Source organism: Polypterus senegalus, chromosome 2, assembly GCF_016835505.1.
Source record: "Polypterus senegalus isolate Bchr_013 chromosome 2, ASM1683550v1, whole genome shotgun sequence".
Lineage (NCBI taxonomy): Eukaryota > Metazoa > Chordata > Cladistia > Polypteriformes > Polypteridae > Polypterus > Polypterus senegalus.
Genome location: NC_053155.1, coordinates 279,669,373 through 279,678,982, shown reverse-complemented (window position 1 = coordinate 279,678,982; position 9,610 = coordinate 279,669,373). Strand labels below are relative to the sequence as shown.

The 9,610-nt window shown below is 34.9% G+C and overlaps 1 long non-coding RNA gene across 1 annotated transcript; it reads left to right on the top strand.

The window, feature by feature from the left end:
• The first annotated feature begins 6,557 nt into the window (after positions 1-6,557).
• Positions 6,558-8,480, top strand: LOC120523928. The gene is made up of 3 exons (XR_005632721.1): positions 6,558-6,646; positions 7,226-7,277; positions 8,399-8,480. It is a non-coding gene; the product is annotated as an uncharacterized LOC120523928 (long non-coding RNA).
• Positions 8,481-9,610: the final 1,130 nt, after the last annotated feature.

Sequence of the window (9,610 nt, the reverse complement as noted above, 5' to 3'; positions counted from 1 at the left end):
GCTTTTAGAGAAAACAGCTGAATGTCTCTTTAACACAGACTCCAAGTTTTCTTTTTCTCTTTGCTCCATGGCATGCACCATTTTTAAGTCTTTCCAGTTCAGTTTAATAACTCTCAGCCATTCTCTACCAAACAGTGGGGGTGCATCTACTTTCACTACATACAAAGGCAACTTAGCACACTGATTATTTAATTTGACTTGCACTTTGATAACCCCTTCAGGTGCCAGCGGCTCCCCAGTGTATGTCTTTAGCATGACATCCGTGGGTTGCAGAGCCACTTGGCTCAGTGTGCTTCTATATTGCTCCCAGGGAATTAAAGACACTGCAGCCCCTGTATCCAATTCCATTTCCATTTTCTTCCCGTTTACTATAGGCAGCACGGAAATTCGTGAATATTTGCCTTGTTGAGACAAAGAATACAGTCCTAACTCATTGTCAGTATCAGATTTATTTTCTTCATTCTCACTTTCATCTTTCCCTGCCTCGACATGATGAATTCTCTTATTTTGCACCCTTCGCTTAACTGCATAATCCTTCTGAGTAAGATTTCCCTCTTTCCATTTCTTTTCTCTGTCCTGATAGCTTTTGGTTTTGTTCCTACACATGTTCTTAGTGTGGCCTTTTTTTCCACACTGGTGGCAGTCACGGTCTTTATACCAGCAGTCATCATCAGTATGATTCATTTTCCAACGGCGGCATTTGTCACAGTTTTTAGAAAGCACCGCATTCACTTTAAAGGGAAGCATTTAACTGCTGCACGTCGCGCTGCCGTCTCCGCAGAAACTGCGTAATCAACTGCTTTCTGAAACGTGAGATCTTTCTCAGTCAACAGGCGCTTCTGAACAGTTTCACACTTTAGTCCACACACAAACCTGTCTCGTAGTGCGTCTTCCAAATATGCGCCAAACTTCGCAATGTTCGAAGACTTTTCAGCACCGCTACGTACTGTGCTATCGTTTCCCCTTCCCCCTGATTACGCTTGTGGAACCGGTATCTCTCCGCTATCACGAGTGGTTTCGGGGCGAAATGGGCTTGTAAAACCTCCACAACACGGTGATATTCCATCTCCCCTGGCCGTTGGCGCTACCAAACTGCGTAGCAGTCCGTGCGTTTAGGTCCCATTACACTAAACAACACAGGCAATTTCTTCACGGCCGTAATGTCATTAGCCAGTATGTAATGTTCAAAACGTTCAATATACGTCGTCCATTGCTCACCAGCGTCCTCGAAGGGATCCATCCGTCCGATTACTCCAGCCATGTCGTCGGCACCTTGCACTCCACGTTAGACTCAGAGGCGGAAAAAGCGGCTCCTTTAAACAGTCTAAACCAGCTCACTAGCTAGCCACTACACAGCGCGGTCGGTTCTTCTCATTGACACAACTCGTCGCCAATTTATGTTATGTTGCGTGATACTTAATTTCATAAATAAACACAAACTTTGTCTGTAATGGTGCGGAGTATCCAAACACTCATTTCTTTATTGCATTCAACAACAACAACTCTAGGGTGCACCACATATACTATATCTTGCTTGGTGCCACCTACTGGTTACTATCGGCATTGCGAAACATGTAGTTTAATACAATACATAACACCTGGTCTATACCATGATCAAAGACAATGGAACCAATATGGTGTCCGCTATTCGGAAAACCAATTGGAAACACATTCCATGTTTTTCTCATATGCTGAATCTTGTTGTCAAGGATTCCATTAAGGCTAACACTTCAGTCTGTCTTAGATAAATGCAGCACCATTGTTGGGTCATTTCATCATAGTACCAGAGCAACTGACAAGCTAAAAGAAGTACAAAGGCAGTTGCCAGAGCATAGACTGCTTCAGGCAGTCGAAACATGATGGAACTCAGTGCTCCATATGCTAGAGAGACTGTTAGAGCAAAGCAACAGCAATCAGTTACAACACTTTGTCTTCTTGGGAAAAATACACTTTGCTTATGTGTGGAAGAATGGTGTCAGATCAGCCTGGCCATTGATGCCCTGAGAACATTTGAAGAGGCAACAAAAGAAATGTCAGTAGAACAGTATGTATCGATTTCAAAAGTCATACCCCTGTTCTCTCTACTGCAAAAAGCAAACACATCTGTTGGACTCACTGGTAACACACTAGCTTCCCATCTTGTAGTACAATATAGGCATCATTTTCAGATCATTGAGCAAAATTTTCCTCTTGCAGCAAGCACACTTTTGGACATATGGTTCAAAAATATTGTGTTTTCTGAAAGCAGAAATGTGGAAATAATAAAGGCACGTCTTATTAATGAGATGCAGACTCTAAAAATGAGCTCTTTCCATGGGCAGGCCTCTGCAACAATCCCTGAACCTTTGTCAACTACTGCAACATCTGCCTCATCATTACCTAATGTTTCTTCCACAGCAACAGTCCATTCAGTGGCTTCAGCAATAGCACACAGGTCAGTTGATGAAAGCACTGAAAGGGATAGTGCAGTAGTTTGTATATAACATTTTTCAATATTTCAAAAATAGGAGTATCACCCATCCTTATACCACATACTCTAAGGCTAAAAAAAGTCTCCTTCAGTTCCCTTGTACTGTGTGTAGTCCAGTAAAAGAAACCTATAAATAAAGTTCATCTTTAGTTTTAATCCAGTTTTTTTTCTGTAGATATTTTGAAACAGTGGGATCTGATGGTTTGGTGTCCAGTGTTCATACCACATATCTGCAGGGTCTTTAGTTGGGGATGGAAAATGGGGATTAATGTTATTTATTTCACAGCCCATGAAGAACTAAACATGAGTAGTATTACTGACACATTTCTAGTATTCAGAGTTAAAACAAATAATCACATGCAGTTAAGCACACTCACTGATGCCAGTCAATCCACGGACAGAACATATAAACTCCCTGCGAACTCTGACTCTGGGAGGCAGAAATGATAGCTCTGCATTACCACTCAGTCTATGTCAAAGCATTTGTATTACTTACTAAACTTCAACCTGATCAGTGTTTGTTTGGTTTATCACAATCGATTGCAAGTTATTGCATGCTTGATCTCTCCCTCAATAGCTGATACTACACAACCAAAGCATGCATGTGCACTACTACCGGCAGTAGCAGGCAATATTTTTGCGAGATAATTCAATATCTTTGTGGAATAATGCAATACTTTTGCAAAGTAATTCAATTCTTTTGCGAAGCTTTGCAATAAGATTTTTTTGAGTATAACATTCATTAGTGTTGTACTGTCATTATGGACATGTTGTGTAGGAGAAAACTATTGTCTGAAGTTTGCTCTGATACAGGCAGGACCATTTTAGAAAACTAGATAGATAGATATTTTATTTATCCCAAGGGGAAATTCATATTTGTTTATGGAAAGAAAAGTGTTTGGTTTTTTTTCAAGGCAATTTTGGGTTTTTGATTTTAAGTATTTTTGTATTTGACATTATGTACGTTTTTTCTCATTGTGATAGCTTTAATGTGAACACTTAAGTATTTGGAGCCTTTTTTAAGTCCTGTCATTTCATTATGTCCGTTATTTCTCCTCCTCACTCAGGTAATGAAAAGACTGACAATGGCTGTGCAAACGTTTAGTCCATGAAAAATGAGTAATTTGAAGATACAAAGAACTCAAAAAAGGTTGCTTTAAACAGCACTGCAAATAATTTGTAGTCATAGATTTTATATTTAATCACAATTTTAGAGCAGTTTACAGTAGAGTTCTTTGAGTATGTTTCTTTCAGTCCAAGGTTACTTTTTGTAATCTCCATGTTAGCAGGTAGCCTTTTTACAGTGAGGAACTGTTGTTATAGATAGTATGATCTCAGGCTCTTACAATTAAAATAGTTATATGAATGAATTTAATTAAGTTTTCTATTCCTCTAAGTAAAAAAACAATGGTGACAAATTACCATTTAAATCTAAAGCAATATCAATAAATATATTATAATTTTTGAAGTGGTCTTAGTGGATTCTGGCTGGATTGCTAATTCCTTTTCAGTTTTTAGAAATGGATTATCAAAATATTTAAAGACAAAATGACCTGCCATAATATTTGGGGAAAACTGGCAGATGTCATTAGTCCAGACTGCATTTTCAGAAAGAAGTAAACAAGGACAAACATGAAGAATTTTCAGCCTAGACCTTCTACCACAGAGGAATCAAAGTGCTTAGAAATTCCAATGGATTTATTATGGAAATCAGTTACATTATAGGTTAACAGGTCATTGTTTTCATGTGTTCAAAGTTCAGTGAAAATTTTACCAGCACATGTTAGTCAGCATGAGGATTAATAAGTATAACAACATTACCTGAAAAATCTCAGAAAAAAATTGTTATTGCCAATGCAAGTTAAACCCAGCATCACATCAAAATATCTGTTTAAAATGCATCTTCATACTGATGTTAGCCAGGAGTTCAAAATTATCACTGAAGTTAACAAGTATGTCATTAGTTTTCTATTAATTTCTCTATTCCAGTGTTGTTCTTGATTAATTAAGCATTCTGAACTTCTGCTAAACCTGGAGAAGCCTTAACATAATGACACATTATTTAGTGAGTGCAGATATGTTTTTATTCTAATTTTAGGCAAATCTGTAGTAAACTGAAATATTTTAATATCTTTGTCTGTGTCAGTGCTGATTGACTACACATACATCTGCCATACTTTATGACGGTCACCAAAAGCATTTCAGGAACAAATATCCAGAACCATGACCATTCCGATTTGAGATCATGGGGTGGGATCATGGTTTCATGGTAGGGATCTTCTTGAATAGGGTATTAGTCCATTAAAGGACAGTTTTACTCATTAATACGGGACCATGAGCTACCAATAAACTTAACAAATATGTCTTTGGGGAGTGGGAGGAAGCAGAGGACAGGGAGAAAACAGCTGTGAAAAAACATGCAAAATCCACTTGGACAGTAGCAAGGCCAGGATTTAAACCTAAGACACTTATTTATGGTATTACACCAACACCCTGCTTATAACCAAAAACAGTTTCAGAAAGTAAATTGTTCATGTCTCTTATCAAATTCTTGTATTAAGGTCATTTTTACTAAACATTACATTGAGGAAAGTAGTCTAAACAAGACTGAGGAATACCACTAGAATTCAATTTCAATGTAATATATTCATATTTTATAATACAAGAACATTGCTACATTTTGCAAGCAAAGATCATTTTAATGTTTGACAGCTTTTATAGGCTAAGTATATCAGTTAGTCACAGCTAGTAATGAAATAACCTATCAAATGTAATAGTGTCCACATTGATATCCATTTTTTATTACCAAGTGATGAAAAATGTTATTAAAGGCAAAGCTAGGAATCACCAATTTTAATTTTGAAGCATTTATATGAGTTTAGGAACAGCTTGTTGTTCTATTCATTAACAATTACTGTGATAGGCTGTATCACTGGACATTTATAAACAAGGTTATAATTAACTAGAGAGGTTTCATTTTTGTACAGGTTAGTTATAAAAAGTGCACTTACCTACAGAGTAGGTGAGAAGACTTTTAGAGCAAATGGCTGTGGTGTTGGTCTTTAGACACACCATGGGTGGAAACTTTGTTAGCAGTTTTTACATGGATGAGGAGGCCTGTCATTCATGTTAAAACTCAAGTCTGGCACGCCAACATCCTGGTGTTACTTCTGCCAAGCCAGAGCAAATGGAGGCATGTAAGCCGGACATGCACAGCAGCCATAAGACTGAAAGTTCCAAAGAAAGAGGAAACATGATGAAATCAACTATTTTTATTCAGTGCCATTACAGAAGACTGCATATAATGTGACATGCATGACACTAGAATTTTCTTTTTCTTGCTAGCAATTTAATAAAGATTTCTTTTCTTTGAATATCTTTTGGGTTCTGTGCCCCCAATTTATGCCACTGATCTGTTTGGTTACCTTACAGACACACAGAGTTCAAAAGTGTGCAGAAGTGTCACAGTTACATTGAAAATGCATCAGATTTTGTGCCACTGATCAGTTAAATAAAACCTAATATTTCTGCTATTTAAAGAAATACAATTTTAAATTTGGCATTGAAAAAATACTTTTTCTTTTTAAGTTTTAAACACTGAAATTTATTAATATTCTTTTCCTATAGAATATAACTGAAATTGAATCTTGCTTAAACTACTTTCCCCCAATCTAATGTTTACCAAAATATATCAAGCTTTTATAATTATATTGTGATATATTAGGTGATAATGCATTGTGTGTTTCCAGAAGCTCTGTACTATCTCTGGCACTGTTCTCATGCTGTGAACTATCAAATTGTAGTTTTAATTCATATTTAGCACACACTAATTTTAAAGGAAGAAATATAAAAAATGTATTTACAATGTATTGTTCTTCAAAAACCATCAAACAGGATTAACTGTATCAGTGCTGGGGTTTAGTATTCTATATTATATGCTGTAGGTAGTATACTGGTAATTCCTTTAACAAATCCTAAACAATTTTATATGTGAATATTTTTCATTTTGTACGAATCATACTATTTAAAAATTATTATCTAGCAAATTTCAATTAGTTTGTAACACTGTGAGAAACACAAAATCACCTTGTCTGTTTCTTTTTAGTGATGTTGCAGTAGAGCTTCCATTTACACTGATGCATCCCAAACCTGTTGAAGAATCGCTGTTCAGAGAAGGTATGGTCAAGTCTCACCTTCTCCCAGCACGACCACCACATTTTGTGCATTTAGTCTGACATTACTTAATTTGTGTTATTGTGTGGTGGCTTTTTTCACTCTCTTCTGGTTGTACAGTAATTATTTCAAGTGCACAGCAGAAATTTAAAAACTGCGCAAAACTTTTAAAAATATCCATGAAATGAAAGTAAATCTTGTGAATTAGTAATCAGTATTTCCTTCTTCTCTTCCTCTGGCCATTTCAGTGTTAAGAAAATCTATACCTTTGACAGCTGCTACAATTTGTTAATTTTGGTTAATTTCTGTTTACTTTCTTAAATACTTTTCTAAATAAATTACATTTCTTGTTTCTTCTTAAGCAATCTTATGTACTGCACACTATATAAATGTATTTTTTTCTCTTTTTTCTTGCACTGGAAATGTTAAGACAATGTTGTTTCCACTAATGTCACATATATGTTATTGTACATCTATATTAATGTAATACAATATTTATATGTGTATTGTTTACCAGTTGATATTTTGTACAATTCAATTAGAACATGCTGTCTTACTAAAACTTGTTTTGATTTCTTTTAGCTCCTGAGAATGACACACCTATTGACACAAATTTAATAGAGTTTGACACCAAGTAAGCAATGTCATTCTGCCTTGCCACCTTAATTCTTTCTATAGTGATAACTGTTAAACATTTTAATTAACTGAAATGTACTAATGAAATATGGAAGCATAGCCTTTATATAAAAACACCTTGAAAATTATATTTTCATTTGTCTATGTACTGTACTCCATTTAGAAGGAACATTTAAGAAAAAATTTACTAATTATTGAGTTATTTTTGAATAATATTCACAATATTCATTTTCACATTAGTTTGACCTTGTGAAAATCTGAGAGAGAGCAAACATGAACAGTTGAATAGTTTGTATTGTGTGTCATAAACTTTGAATACTAAAGTTATTTAGGAGTAATAATATAGTATATAATATATTTTATAGCTAACTCCGGCTGCATATGCTCTCTTTAATTTCCTGAATATACAGTCTATGCCTTTTGTCCCCTAAAAATGTCACTGTGTATTCTGTTCCTTGTATCTCTCGATGAAGCGGCCACTTTGTTAGATACTTGTTTCCCTTTATACTGCAAGGTGCTTTTTGCAGTTAAATCTAAAAAAAGCAGCTCCCAAAATTGTTAGGATAATTTTTGTATTCAAACTCATTCAGCTTTATAAGTCCATATCTCAAATCTCTATTTCACTCAACAAAATTAACATATTATAATATATTGTGATTTTCATCCAAAACATGACACTTCTCTCTTTCAGTAATGTTGTTTCCACAATGTGTCCTGTCTGAGTATTGTAGCTAATGATAAATTAAGTCTAAAACAAACAAACAAACACATGCACATGTATGTATATATTGTAACAAGCACTGAAACACATACATCCACACATCAAATGTGCTGTAGTTTAACCAGACCTGTTTATTTCAAGCCAACAATGTAAAAACCTGTCATACTTACTAAACCCTGTTGATTAGGAGACAGGAAACAGCTGCTAAATTAACAAATTCAAACAAAAACAATATGATAACCGAGGAGTCTCTCACTCCTTAATACACCGACTCCCAAGAAGACAATCAAATCCAATATATATTGTACATAGTTTACATTTGTGTGTGTTAATTGGTAGTGTATATATTATTATTAAAGCACATACTATTCAAACTTTAAAATTTTTCTTTCTTACAGTGATGATGACATTGTTTTTGAAGACTTTGCAAGGCAGAGGCTACAGGGAATAAAGGATGACAAAGAGGAGGAAGAAGAAGGAACAAACTCACCAAATCTCAATAACAGATAAATATGTTAGTGTGGTTTGTTTCCATAAAGAGAACACGGTACCTGGTGCTATCAGAAGTCTGCAGTTAACCAAGAGTCTGAGACACCTGTTCAGTTCCTAGTGGCGGCAATGGATTCTTCTTATTCAGTCCAGAAAATAATATTGATAATGTTCAGCACAAAACACATACTGCCACACAGATACCGATTGCAGGGACAAGAGATGGGTTCTGTATTAAAAATAGTGATTAAATGACTACATCTAATTTATTACAGTAGCTTAAACTAGTAAGTAATGAAGTAATTGTAAAAATAACTAATTTTAGGTAACTTGCATCCTTGCAGATTTAGTCAAAGAGAACTTTAAAAGTCATCTAGTTATGATTCATTATAATTTTACAGAAACTGAAGTACTCTAAGAATGTTATAATAATTGTAAATTAACAAATGTTTTTAGAGTGTCTGCATAGCATGCACATTTCTACGTAGTTTTAACTATGTGGTTCTTGAAACCAATTTCTAATAAATTTGTATATACTGTTTGCATTCATTTTTTTACATTATGTATTATTTTCTGATGAGAAATATAATTGAATTGTGTGTTTGAATATACCCATGTTAAGAATGCAACTTCATTAGGTCATGCTTTTATATTTGTCCTATCAAACTTTTTAAAATTGGTTTTATTTCCTAGAACCTGTCATGAACATCACAGCTTCCCAATTATCATACAGTACTTAAAGCGTATGAGGCTCAGCTATTTCATTTATGTAGTGAACTGTACCTTAGTGTTAAAATAAGAAATTAAACATGTGGAGACATCACAAAGGTTCATCTGGTGTCCCATTACATGAAAACAAAAACTACTTACAAATCCATGAATACTACAAATATTTACTTATGTTCTTTATTTAATTTTATAACAGTTTAATCAATATAATCTTATTGCTATAATACTTAATATTTACATGTCTTTATTAGGGCAGAATGGTGTTATGCCAGTTGTTACAGTCTGCCTACAACAAGGTTGGCACCAAGAATAAACAGGAAATGGAAGAAGGCTGTACTAAAAAGAAGCTGTGTATATTCTAAGTAGTACTGCAAAAGACCAAATAAGCAACC